Genomic DNA, 13,147 nt, shown 5'->3' with positions numbered 1-13,147 from the left:
GAGCTCTCAATCTTGGGCAAATCTGATACTTCATTAACCCAATAGGAAGAGCAAAGCATTGTGGGCTGCCGTTTCTTGGGATGTACATTAAGGAAAGACTAAATTTAGCAAAAGCCAAAGTCCCTCTTGTAATGTTTTATGATTGTTGTAGTATTTGGGAACTTCTGTTCCCCTCTGGCTGTGATGTGAGAGTCTCTCCCCCATTTTTCCCCCTGCCATGACAGCAATCTCTAGTTGTAAAATAGTAAGACCATCAGCCAGCAATAATTTGCAATCCAAACAGACTTGACGCTCCCTGACATTTATTGAAACCTCAGACCCCGTGCACTGGTTTCAGTTTTCCTTGCGTTGCTCTGTTTTTACAGACAGACAAGTGCTTAGATTTAGGTTTAATAATGAGGAGAAATTTCTTCTTGGCCTCCTCTTGCTTGTGTTGGCTGCACTGGGGCTTGCAACAGACGGGTGGTTGGAGTTAATTATACTAAATGGTGAGAACATTATTTGACCCCACTGGTTCAGCCCCAGAGGCCGTGTGCCTCCTCATAGACATAGGCAGATGGAATGCTTCACGGGCTGAGCAGAGGGCAGGAGCCACAGAAAGAGAGCTCTCTGCACAAGAGCAGACAGACGTGGGCTTTCATTCCTTAACATAGCTCAGAACCCTGGGCTCTTGCAGATGTAGAAACCAGCAAAGGGCAAAGAAACTTAAGGTGACAACAAGGATTAAGAGAACATCCTCTAGCCCACAGACTACTCTCAAAGGGACCAGTCATCTTCAAGAATGCCTGGGCCCTATCCCTTCTCAGGAAAGAACAATAGGAAGGCTTCACAACAAACGTGACTCTGACAAGCCAAAACGGGAACTCCCATATGTCATTGGAGAAGCCATATTACAATTTAATGTGGATTTGCCCTGAGGATCAGTGATGATTGAATTATCATTTAGATCAGTGCATTATACTTAGTGCTCTGCAAATTCTCTTGTGATTGCTATTTCTAATGATGATTGTGACAATGGTAACCACACACCAATGTTCTTATTGTCGTAGCAATAATGGCATCACGAATCTCAAGAAGAAAAATTAACTAATACATCTTAGTAGAAATTCATTGACAGGCTTTCAAACCCTCATAGAACAGCTGCAGAAATGAAATTATATCTCATTCTAAAGCAGAACAAGGTCAGACATATCACATTAAGTAGTTGACTTAATATAGACAAGATATTTTTCCTAGAATTGGGCTTTACATTTGGAAGGTCTTGTGACTCTCTAAGCAATAATAGCTTACATGATCTAACAGACAATTCTGATTCTATATACTAACATTGTACAATACCATACTTTAAAAAGCCTGCTAGAGTCGGGTGCCAGTGGTTCACACCTGTATTCCTAGCTACTCAGGAGGCAGAGATCAGGATCAGATCATGGTTCCAAGTCAGCCTGGGCAAATAATTCATGAGACCCTTTCTCTAAAATACCCATCACACAAAAATAAATAAATAAAATTTTTAAAAAAGGGCTGGTGGAGTGGCTCAAGGTGAAGGCCCTGAGTTCAAGCTCCAGTACCACACACACACAAAAAAAACCTGCTAGAGTAAGTACTTAAAGTCACATTATCAAATAGTTTCTGGTATGTGACATAGTTTATAAAATCCACCAAGTTTCCAGGGGACAGAGGAGATAAGTACCATCCTGCAGTACTTCTCACCCTCATCTACAAGGCAATGGCCCTGACTCTTCTTCATCTTTATTCTTGTAGACAGCCTCTTTTTCTGCTCAATAGTGACTACTTTCTTTTCCCTTTCTGTCTATGGTTAAAAGTGATCAATGATAAAAGAAGCAATATCATATTCTATCACAGGAAGGAATTCTTGATAATGTACCTGGTGGAAATCATTGGTCAAGGATTGGGTTTTAATTTGGGTATTGGTCCTTATTGCCTCTCTTTTAAAACAGTACTTATCAATAATCATATTCTACCATCCTATTCATAGTTAGTGGAAATGTACCTGTTTATCATTGCACCTCTGAGCAAGCTAGTGAGCACACTTCACCTGTATAAACTGTATAAACTATTCAAAGCATAGGCACTTTGTGAATCAGTCACATCATTCTCACAGAAGCAGCAGTATAATGTCCATATCTGGAATGGCATAGGATATAGAAATTACTCTGTGCTACTTAGACCTCATAAAATGAATCTAGTAATGCATGAAAGGAATTTATTTGTATAAAACAAGCATACTGTGGATGTTTTCCCCAGTAAAAGATAATTGAGTGGTAGGTATGTGCTTTTAACATACAGAGCCAATGAGATCAGAGAGTTTAAATTTTATTAAATCATAGTCAACTATGTACACATAAGGAGTAAATGTAGACATAAGCCATGCTTAATAGGAGTTGATATATTCTTTTAAGTGGATAAATAGCATTTATTGGAGTGAATAATTTCAGAAATAATGATGGTAGCTTTATTTTGATGTCACTGCTATAGACTCTGTGAGATAGTGCATAAGGGAAATTCAATGCTAAAAAATACGTAAGAAGCCAAGTTAAGCAGCAAGATGGTAGGATAATTCAAATAAATGCTATTTTAAGACCAAGCACAAGGATTTTAGGAAAAAGCTGGAGACAGTGCTTCCAGTGGTAATTATTTCCTAGTTACACATATGTATTATTGGAGAGAATATCTGTCAGACTTCTTAAAGGCTCATTGCTAAATCCAATTATTCAAAAAATTTTTTAAATTGTTGCACATTACTACATTTTTGTTTGAGCACTTGTTTATTTCCCACAGGAAATTGCAGGGGAGAGTCATGCATGGTAAAGAGCAGTATGAGAAAGGCTGTAGGCATGAAAGATCTTAACCCATTCAGAAAACAACAGAGTGACTGGAGCCTATTGAGCAAGGCAAAGGGCTGGATGGAGCTAGACATCAAGAGAGCCCTGAGGTTCATGCTGAGAACTTGGCATCTGTTCTGTGGGCAGCAAAGTGGCACAAAGTAGTTTATGTGGGAATACAGAATGGCCAACTGGTGTTTTAGAGAAGTCATAAGAGTGTCATCACCAATTAATGGACTGATAGTGAAACTGGAACTGAAAATAATGCCATGAGAAGGCAGGCCATAGAGCATTTTAGGAGAATCTAAACTAGGTGGAAATAGTAGATAAACACAGTAAGTGACAAAATGGTAGGCTATAACTACCGAAAAATTATGCTATGGTAAGAAATGAGAAGCCTGCCATAGTTTTCAGACTTTTGATTTGAGCCAGAGTGACCTGCAGTTGCTTAAAGTGAAACACAATATATGTAAGAAGGAAAAGATCCTCTGGAAAAAACAGGTCTAAGATTTGAATATAATGAGCTTGAAGTTGCAAGAGTACCTACAATCATACATCATGGATTTAATAAATATCAAAGCCAGAATTCAAAGTCAATTGCATTGGAATCCAAGGTATGGTCTTCTTATATGTATTGCATCCCCCTAGGAAATTAAAAGGTGTAGTAAATTATTATGAAACAAGTATGAGGTATGTGCAGAGGCAAAAGAAGATTTGTATATTCATGGAGACATGCTATTATCTATGTATTTGTATCTTTTTATGAGCCTTTTTTCTCACGTCACACACAAAACTACTTGTGAAATGACATCTTCACAGCAGTGATTTACAATCAAGGCAGATTAGATTAGACTATTAGCCATGTGTTGGAATTCTTCCCTTCATCCAAAATGGAGGCAAGAGACAGATAGGTCTGATGGTCATGTTGATGACAACAATATTAGGAAAAATCAAAGAAAAGGAAAGGAATCAACCACAAGATTCAAGTATTCATTTCTCTAGAAAGCTTCCTATTTCTTAAGGCTTCTTTATTTTTAAGCAAATGGAATTCATCTTTTTAAAAACTACCTGCTGAAATGCAAACTATCTTATCTTTCCAAAGATAAGATGGGATGAAGACACAGACTTCAACAGGGAGATTTAAATGAGGATGTAACTTCAACATTAGAGGAATGATATTCAAATTTTCAGAAGCAAAATTGGCTGAAAGATTTATGAGAGCACTTAGACACAGGAGCCTTCACAGTACGTGCCCAAGCATGACCAAAGAGCAGGTAATAACAGATTTCATTAGACACTGTTTATTTAATTTAACATTATCCTGTCAGGGAAATTTTCCCTGCTGAACAGAGCTCATAGCTGGTAGTTTAACTAATGCCTACTCAAGAATATGCTTGTAGTTTAAAGAAGGTCATGAGTGCAAATTCAGAAAGTTATCAAATCAACCACAAAACCATGTTTTACTTTCCCTGGATCCATTCCCTCTTGTCCAAGAGAGAGAAAATGAGTCAAAATTCAGACTCATAAAGGACCCTAGATAGGATGCCTACCTTGGAGGAAAGTAAACCTTCCATTTTTTCTCATTATAGTTGTTTCATAATGGAAATGTTTGCAAAGTACCACAACAAAATCTTTCCTTCTTCCTTTAATGCATAATTAATGCTTCAAGGAATCATACTTGCATTTGAGATCAAACCGCCCACTGGACTGAACTCCAGAGAACACGATAAGCCAAAATTAATGATTTTCCACAGGAACAAATATTCTTGAATATACTAGAGATAAAAAATAAAAGGTGACCTTGGAAAGAACACACTGTATATATAGTATTCCATCTTCACAGAAAAATAGGTTTTAAGAATTGCCACGTTACTTAGGTTTGTATACATTTAAAATAGAATTCATACATCATTGGGATTTAATCTTTTATGAGACATTATTAAAGCCTAAAGGGTCAAGAAAAAATTTCCCTCTGCATTGTTGATCATAACTCCATTATCAATATAGAAGTATTAATAAGAAATTGTTAGACTGAAAATACTGCTTTATGATTAAAACTTTTGAGAGCAATGCTAACAGATTGCGAGTTTTCATGAAAATCTTCATGAATTAAGAGAAAAAACTGTCATAGTCTGTGATTTGACATGGATAAGGTGGTCTAAAATTTTCTTGTGAAAGATGCTTCAGGGAGCAAGGATTCATGCTCCAGTATTCATGTGGTTCAAGGTGACCTCATCTTATTGAAGGCATAGCTTAGGAGCTAAGCTGTCCTAACTGGAGACCCAAAGTTTATGAAAAAATTTATCAGTGAAACAAGGAAGACAATTTAGACCACCAAGAAAAGTCCCTAGTTTGACTCTTTGTTTCAATGCCAGAATCCTCAGCAACGCTCAAATATTCTTAATAATTGACTGCAGGTGAAACAGTCAGATCTTAAGTTCTTCACTATTTTCTGGCAACTTTGAACCAAGGATACAGATTTCTTCTTACTCTTTCCAACTTCATCATGTTCCTCTGATGCCATTGTCCTGCCACTCAAACACCACTGAGATGTTCTGCATAAGTTTGGCTCATCCTCCGTATTTTACCAGGTTTTAGGTTTTGTCTGAGTTAGGACAGGTGTTTGCAAATTGTTTGGGCAAACACTAGATAGTAATTTAGGCTTTGTGGGTCCTTCAGTCTCTGTCACAGTACTCAGCTCTGCCATTGCAGCACAAAAGTAGCTCAGACACTATGTAAATGAAGGAATGTGGCTGTGTTCCAATAAAGCTTTGTTTACAACAATAGGTAACAGGTAGATTTGGACCAAGAGGCTTTAGTCAGTCAACTACAGCTTCATCTTGTTCTGCCCCTTTTGCCATCCTCTATTAAATGCTCTCACTTCTTCTCACCTGATACTACTCTTCTTTTAGTCCCTGTCATTTCCTGTCCTTCCCCAAAGTTTTCTTTCAGTGAAAGTCACTCAGATTGCTCGACATTAGGAAAATCTCTTGAAAGACTCACTTATATATAAACTAATTTCTCTAGTCTTTATAAAATATAGTATTGACTACTTTCATGCTTCGCTACACATACTTCAGGGTGACAGCTGTTTTCCAAATTGTCCTCCTCATTCTTACACCTATTCTTTTTCTTACCTTTTCCCTTCTGCTATTCCAAGCAGGACTAACCCAAGTACTCCATCTATCTTCATCTGCTCAAATGTTGCTTGTTTATTTAAGGCCTTCGTTCCCTTATCAACTACTCATGACTTACATCTTTAGATTGTCTACAGGGGAGAGCCAAAATTGTGGATATAGAGGAGACCGCCAAGATAAAGAAAAAAAGCCAAGAGCAGAAAGTATGATGTTAATTATATGTGGGAGAGAGATCGGTATAAAAAACAACCAAAAGTCCTGGGAAAGACAGAAACAGATCCCAGGATGCACTTCATGATAAAATATAGATTAGTCATCATGCCTTATATTTAAATATCATTTCATTTATATTATAATATCAATGATGATTGATATTATATCAATCATCATTGATATTATAATATATGTATTCTACTATTATAAATTAAAATTGTTTCATCTTTACTATTATAAACAACAGTGTGAATAAGCAGTCTGCATTTACACAGCAATTTTTTGAATAATTACTTGGTGAGTACCATGTGTCAGGCACTGTACAGTCATCTGTGTAACTGACAGTTCTACTTAGTAAGCTGTTCTCCTGGAAATAACCCCTGAAGATGGGTTTTCCCTCCAATGCCTGAAGTTATAGTAACAATGGGAACATTTCACCATAGGATTGACTCATTCTTAAGAACTCAGGGGTGAGAATATTGACAGACCTATTCTGTGGGAAAGTGAGGAAAACACAAGTTGAGAAAATGACCCAGGAGATGATAATCTTGATTTGGTAATCTTTTGCTTTTGGATGGCCCAGGGCAGAAGCAGAGGCATACACATGTTCAACTGGTTTTGAGATATACTCGGTGTTATTTGCAGAATATAAAAAGGCAACATCCTCTACATCAGAGAGAAATGCTAGCTCTACAGCTTTTTAAGGTAAATGCTTCATGAAATTAAATAGGACTGACTTTCAAATGGAGACGTTGATTTATGTTACAGTTATATGCCCACCTGGACTACACTGCTGTGTACAGGTTAATCCTGTACTATATGTGCAGTCACTGATGGAGTATAGCATTGTACCTGAGAATCTTACCAGTAATAGAGTAAAGATTATTCAGATTAGGCAGATATTTGAAAAAAATAGAAGAATGGAGGGCTAAGGCAAGACAGAACAGAAAGGGATGAACTACAACAAAATTAAAGAAAAGCCAATGACTCACGCCTATAATCCTAGCAACTCAGGAGGCAGAGATCAGGAGGATCACTGTTTGAAGCCAGCCTGGACAAATAGTTTGAGAGATCTTCTCTTGAAAATACTTAACAACAACAAAAAAAGGGCTGACGGAGTTGCTCAAGGTATAGGCCCTGAGTTCAAGCCCCAACACCAAACACAAATACACAAAGCACTATAAATGTCAAGAAAAGTCTGAATTTCTCCTTGATGGCAACTTTAGTATTTTTTTAAAAGATTGTGTTGGATTTCAAGTTTGATTGCACATAGAAAGCAATGAGGACTGACATCCTTAGCTCTCTAAATCATTTGCACAAATACAGCAAATTGAAGCACTAACTCTTTAACTAGGTCACCTCAACTATTGATTAAAATACCTTATTAAAAACTTCTGTGGAAACTCATTCTTTAGAGCTCAGAATGTCCCTGCAGTTAAGTCTGGCAAAAAATGTAAAAACTAACTCGCTGTGGTAAACATATATTTTAGGTACTGCAATTTCAAGTATCTAATAAAGCAAGGAGTGAAGCTGATAAGTGCAAAAATGATACAGAATGTATATGGGAAGGCACAGTCAATTGTAAGAACAACACCTTCTGGATCTAATTGCAAGAAGAATTGCCAGATGTGTGCTCTCTGCTCCCAGGCTGGTATCTATGAAAGACTACAGTAGCCTTTCTTTTTTCTGTGATGAAGTTGTTCCTATTGAGTCAGCTGAGGTCATAGCCTCTAACTTCCATTGATAAGTTACTTGCATTTAGGTGAATAAATTATTTTAGTTCTCCTAATCTCAATATTGCTATTGATTAAAAATGAAAACCTTTTGAAGTGAGAGGAAAACTTCTAAAACCTCATAGAATATTCTCATTACCCAGATGAGAATATATATATTAGTCTGTTCAAGCTGCCATAAGGAAGTATCAAAGACTGGGTAACTTAAACCACAGAAAAAAAATTTCTTACAGTTCTGGAAGTTGGAAGCCTAAGATCAGGGAGCCAGCAGTCAGGTTGCTTTGGGGTCCACTTCTTGTCTTGCATATGGCCATGTTCTCATTGTATGTTCACATAGCCTTTCCTTAGAGCAATACCGCAGAAACAGAAATCTCTGTATTCCACTTCCTATGAGGCTACCAATCCTATGTAATTAAGACTATACCCTTATTATCTCATTTAACCCTATTAACTTCTTAAGTTCCCATGACCAAATATAGACACATTGAGGGCCAGGGTTTCCACATATGAATTTAGGGGTGGAGTGGGTAGAATTGAATGAATAGGACCATGTGACATTCTTCAATTTATGTTTGCAGTCTTGATATGTCTGAGACATAGAGATGTCAACTATAGGTCTCAGGATAAAATGGGTAACTTACATACAAAAATATGCAAAATAGCTGGTTCTCCACTCACCATTAGCTGCATGTGGTCATTCAACTTTTTTTGTAGAAAACAAATGTGATATTAGAAAAATGCTCTAAAAAGTCAACATTTTCAGGATACTGGGATGTATCCAAAGACAAGGAAGGACTTGAGAAATACTTTTCAAGATAAACTGCTACTGTATTGTGGAAAAAGGAAAGGAGGGAAAGAAGGAAGTAATGAAGGGAAGGAAGAAGGAAGGAAAGAAGGAAGGAAGCTTGTGGGCCTCTTTCCTAGAGGATTTATATCTTCCTACCCCCAGTTCCAACAGTAAAATTCTTTTAGCAAGAGGTGGTGAACTTGATCTTGGTTAAGAGGCAGAGCAAGTAGAAATTTAATGAGGAAATTTTAGAAGCAAGGGAAGCAGACAAAGGCTGATAGAACTCACTTTTAGGCTGATGCTTAACTGTATGGGAGGGTACTGACCCTGTCAAAAATCAAAAGCCTGGAGAGGCTCATAAACTTGTTACACATTTGAATATGTTCCTCAACTCCACCTACAGCTTGGGTGGCAGAAAGGGAGGCTTCATTGGCTTGAGGAGTTGAGTACCACCTCTGAGTCCAACACTGACTGACCACTAACCTAGACAGATACAGAGAAGATTCCTAGTATTAAAAACAAACATAAACTGGCATAGACGTCAGAAGCCTCACACCACAGGAAAAATGATTTTTTTCATGCTGAAATTCATGCCTGTGTTTGGCCATATTTTTAAAGTATTTTAATGATGCCAGGACACTTCAAACCCTGTAGTAAATAAGTTGGAAACAGTATAGGATTGTTCAACAAAAACTATGTTTGTTTTAACTAGGGAATACCTAGAGTAATATATTTTTGCTTCATGATAGCAACCAGGCTCACCGATACCCAGAAATTGGAATTAATGGTTTTAAATACAGTTATAAAGGTCATAAAAAGTCTGATTAGAATGAGGTACATTTATGCAATGTTTTGAGATTCATTAGCTGGTAGCAAACAAAATAATTCCTCAGACAAATGTACATTTATCAGTGTATGTATCATTGGGGGGGGAGGAAGAAAAAGAAGATGCATTGACTGGAGAGAGTCACCAAACTGTATATCAATATTCTCTACACCAAACAGTCTGGAGAACAAGGGAAAATGTTATCACGTAATTTCAGATTATGTTTCATTTGGCTAAAATAGAGCTTAAGTTTGCTTTGCCATATTAAAATTTACTACAATATTTTTTCACATAAACATTTAGACTTGAACTCCAGGATTAACTATGGCATGGTTAATTTTATTTTGCTCTTTTTCTTTTTGGCGGTACTGGGGCTTGAACTCAAGGCTTATACCTTGAGTCACTCCACCAGCTCTTTTTTGTGATGGGTTTTTTCGACATAGGGTCTCTCCAACTATTTGCCCATGTTGATTTCAAACCACGACCCTCTTGATCTCTGCCTTCCTAGTAGTCAGGATTATAGTGTGAGCCACCAGCATCCAGCTATTTTGCTTTTAATCTGTCAAATAGCTAACAATTAACAATTTAAAAACTACTTCAAAAAAGTTGAAGGAGTGTGAGTGTTCCATCAATGAACCACTCCTAATGGTTAACTGTTAGTATTTAACAAATTCAGAGTTAATTTAATTATTGCATTTATTCAATCTTTGGTGTCTTAGCTAGGATGCATAATTATAAAACAGCAGATACAGGTAAAAGCTTCAGGTCAGAAAGTGCTTGACAAAGTCACAGTTCTCAAGTGTGTTTGGTGAGAGTGTAAGGGCAGATGAACTGATGAAAACCATTATGAAAAGAGTCAGTTTTATGTGGAAGTGTTCAAAGATGTCACCTTAAGCAGGAAAAAAAAATCTTTAATAACATTTTCTTTGACTCACTAGGCATTTCCACCTCCTGGTGTTGGAATTTTAATAGGACATCTCTACACAGTTCTTCTTTACATTTATTTCTTTTCTTACACATGGCTTCCTCCTCTTCTTGACATTTTCATAATGTGCAAAGTCATCAAAGATTGAGGTGGTATGCTTGAAAGTAGCAATTATTTTAAGTGCTTGCTTCGATTTTCCTAAGGGCACTTCTTTAGTGTCTCTTGAATTGGTTACTGGTTTGCTGTCATTTTCTAAGTACATATGCTGTAATTTGTTATTGGACACATCTTTGACAAAGATCCATTTAACTTCAAATTTGGCCTTCCACTTTTCCTGAGATCAGACACCAGCCTGTACATTATATCCAACAATAGACTTCATTTTAGTCATTCCACAAAAATGGTCACTACTGTTCTCATTCAGAGAATGGTAAACTACATCCAAGTGTTTACTGCTGTGCTCATAACATACCAGATGGAGAAGTTAATGGAACCATGTAGGTCATCCTCAGCATAGCTTGCAACTATAAACACATATCCTTTATTCAGGTTCCAATCAAAGTCTTTGAGATTATATTTTTATGGCCTTTTCCAGCACTGGACACACCTCTACACTAGAAGGTGAAGCACTGACAGGTATAACACCTAAGCCAGTTTTCACCACCTGCTCCATTGTTCTGGTGGAAGCCTGCTCCCCTATTCAGAGAAGCTACCCAGCAATTCAACTGGGTTGTTGTTACAATTGTACTTGTTGAGGCTGAGCCTGTGACTGAGGTCCTCATTGCTGCTGTGGTTGTGGTGTCTGAGGCTGCTGATGAGGCTATTGGCTTTGTACCAATGGTGGTGGTTGAATTAATGACTGAGGCTGCTGGATTACAGTTTGAGGAGGCAGAACTGGTTGGTTTGGTAGTTCATTTACCACTGACCCCTTTTCATCCTAAGTTCCAATATTATTGTGTTTTATAGGATGTGGTCCACCATGGAACCCCCAATTCCCACATTGTCTTTGGGGTTACGTTTCGGTTGAGGTTTGGCAGGCTTTCTGGCAATGGCAGCCCAGGAGATTGGTTTAGGTGCTATACTGCTAACTGGTGACACACTACTGGTTGCAATGCTAACCATACCACTGCTGCACAAGGCTGTACCTTTAGTTTTTGTCACCGCAGCTGTCGGTCACCACCAATTTTCAGTCCAGCCCTGCCTTGCTCATTATTGCTAATCCCCAGCACTTTACTCAAAGTATCATTGACAAATCCAGCCTGTCTATCAGTAATACCTCTCTCAAGAGAAAAAGGTGGATAGTCTTAACTACTATAATAATCAGAACTTTGTGCTGATTTTCCCTGAGATCTTCTTGTCACCCCCACAGAGAAATCAGCATTACCAGGAAAAAAGTTTACCAAGAAATGGGGGGGGATTATTTCCTAATGCCCCAGGTTGACTAAAAACACTATCTGGCATATAAGTATGTTTTCCATTACTCATTTTTCCCTAGGTTGTCAAATATGGCATAAGGGTCATGGACCATTCCCCAAGTGGATATGGAAATCCAATGAATGGAGCATAGTAACTAGGCATGTGTGGAGCTGACAATAGGGAGTAGCTATTATACTGATTTACCTGACTACCTAAGTATGGCTCAAAATCATCAGCATTTACAGCATCTATTTTTTGCTGAATCAAGACATTTGTACTAAAAGTTAAAGCAGGTAACACAAAATACTTAGTATTTCAAATAGCCTTGCAAAATGTTACCTCCCCATAGATCTTGACTTCCTTGTCCTTTAGGTCTCAGATATCAACACCATACCTGCCACCTGGGAACAAATCCTCAGGTCCCTAGGAGCCCACCTCCAGCTGTACCACACTAGCCCACCCTCCACCTGATCTAGCTGCAGACTTCAAGGCAGGGCACACACTGTGCCAGGCTGCAGAGCCACAGCAAGTTAGCAAATGGAAACTTAAAAACTTGGAAGTACAATTGAAATTGAAGAAGGCTTAGGTAGGCTAGCCGGCACAATTGAGATGACAGTAGAATGAATGAATAATCTTGGAAAACAGAGCAAGAGAAGCCATCATACCCAAAGAAGAGAGAATAACAACTTGAAGAAAACTTTTCTGATCTGAGGAATCAGTGGGACAGTGTCACGTATTCCAACATAAATTTACTTGGAAATGAGAGGAGAAGAAAGAGAGAGAAAAATATGTTTAAAGAAATAATGGCTGAAATTTGTTGAAAAATGCAATCCTTCATCTACAAGAAGCTTTAAAACCCAATGGAAAAATATAAAGAAACCATAGTAAAACTGTTGAAGGACAATGGGGGGAACTGGACAAGGGAAGTGGTAGAGAATAAGAAGTTTGTGGGCAGAAAGAAAATAAAACCATGCATTATAGGAGAATGGTTTTTCAACGGAATCAGTAGAGCAAAGAAAACACTGAATGATATGAGTTGGAAGACAAAAAAAGTATTGATAACCAGTAATTCCTTATCTTACAAAACTGTTCTTTGGGAATGAGGGTAAAATATGGATATTTCTAAATAAAAACAGGGAAAATTTGTTAATAGCAGATCTGTGCTACAAAATATTTTAATAGAAATCCTTTGAACTAAAGAGAAAAGAACATGAGATCTCAGGTCATAAGTGATGGTAATAGGTTCATAAATACAAGAGTTTGGTTT

The 13,147-nt window shown here is 37.6% G+C and overlaps 1 pseudogene; it reads right to left on the bottom strand.

The window, feature by feature from the left end:
* Window positions 1-9,705: 9,705 nt before the first annotated feature.
* LOC109678663 (YTH domain-containing family protein 3-like) overlaps window positions 9,706-13,147 on the bottom strand; it is a 160,873-nt pseudogene continuing 157,431 nt past the window's right edge.

Source organism: Castor canadensis, chromosome 11, assembly GCF_047511655.1.
Source record: "Castor canadensis chromosome 11, mCasCan1.hap1v2, whole genome shotgun sequence".
NCBI classification, from domain to species: Eukaryota; Metazoa; Chordata; class Mammalia; order Rodentia; family Castoridae; genus Castor; species Castor canadensis.
This window is presented reverse-complemented; position numbering and strand designations above follow the sequence as displayed.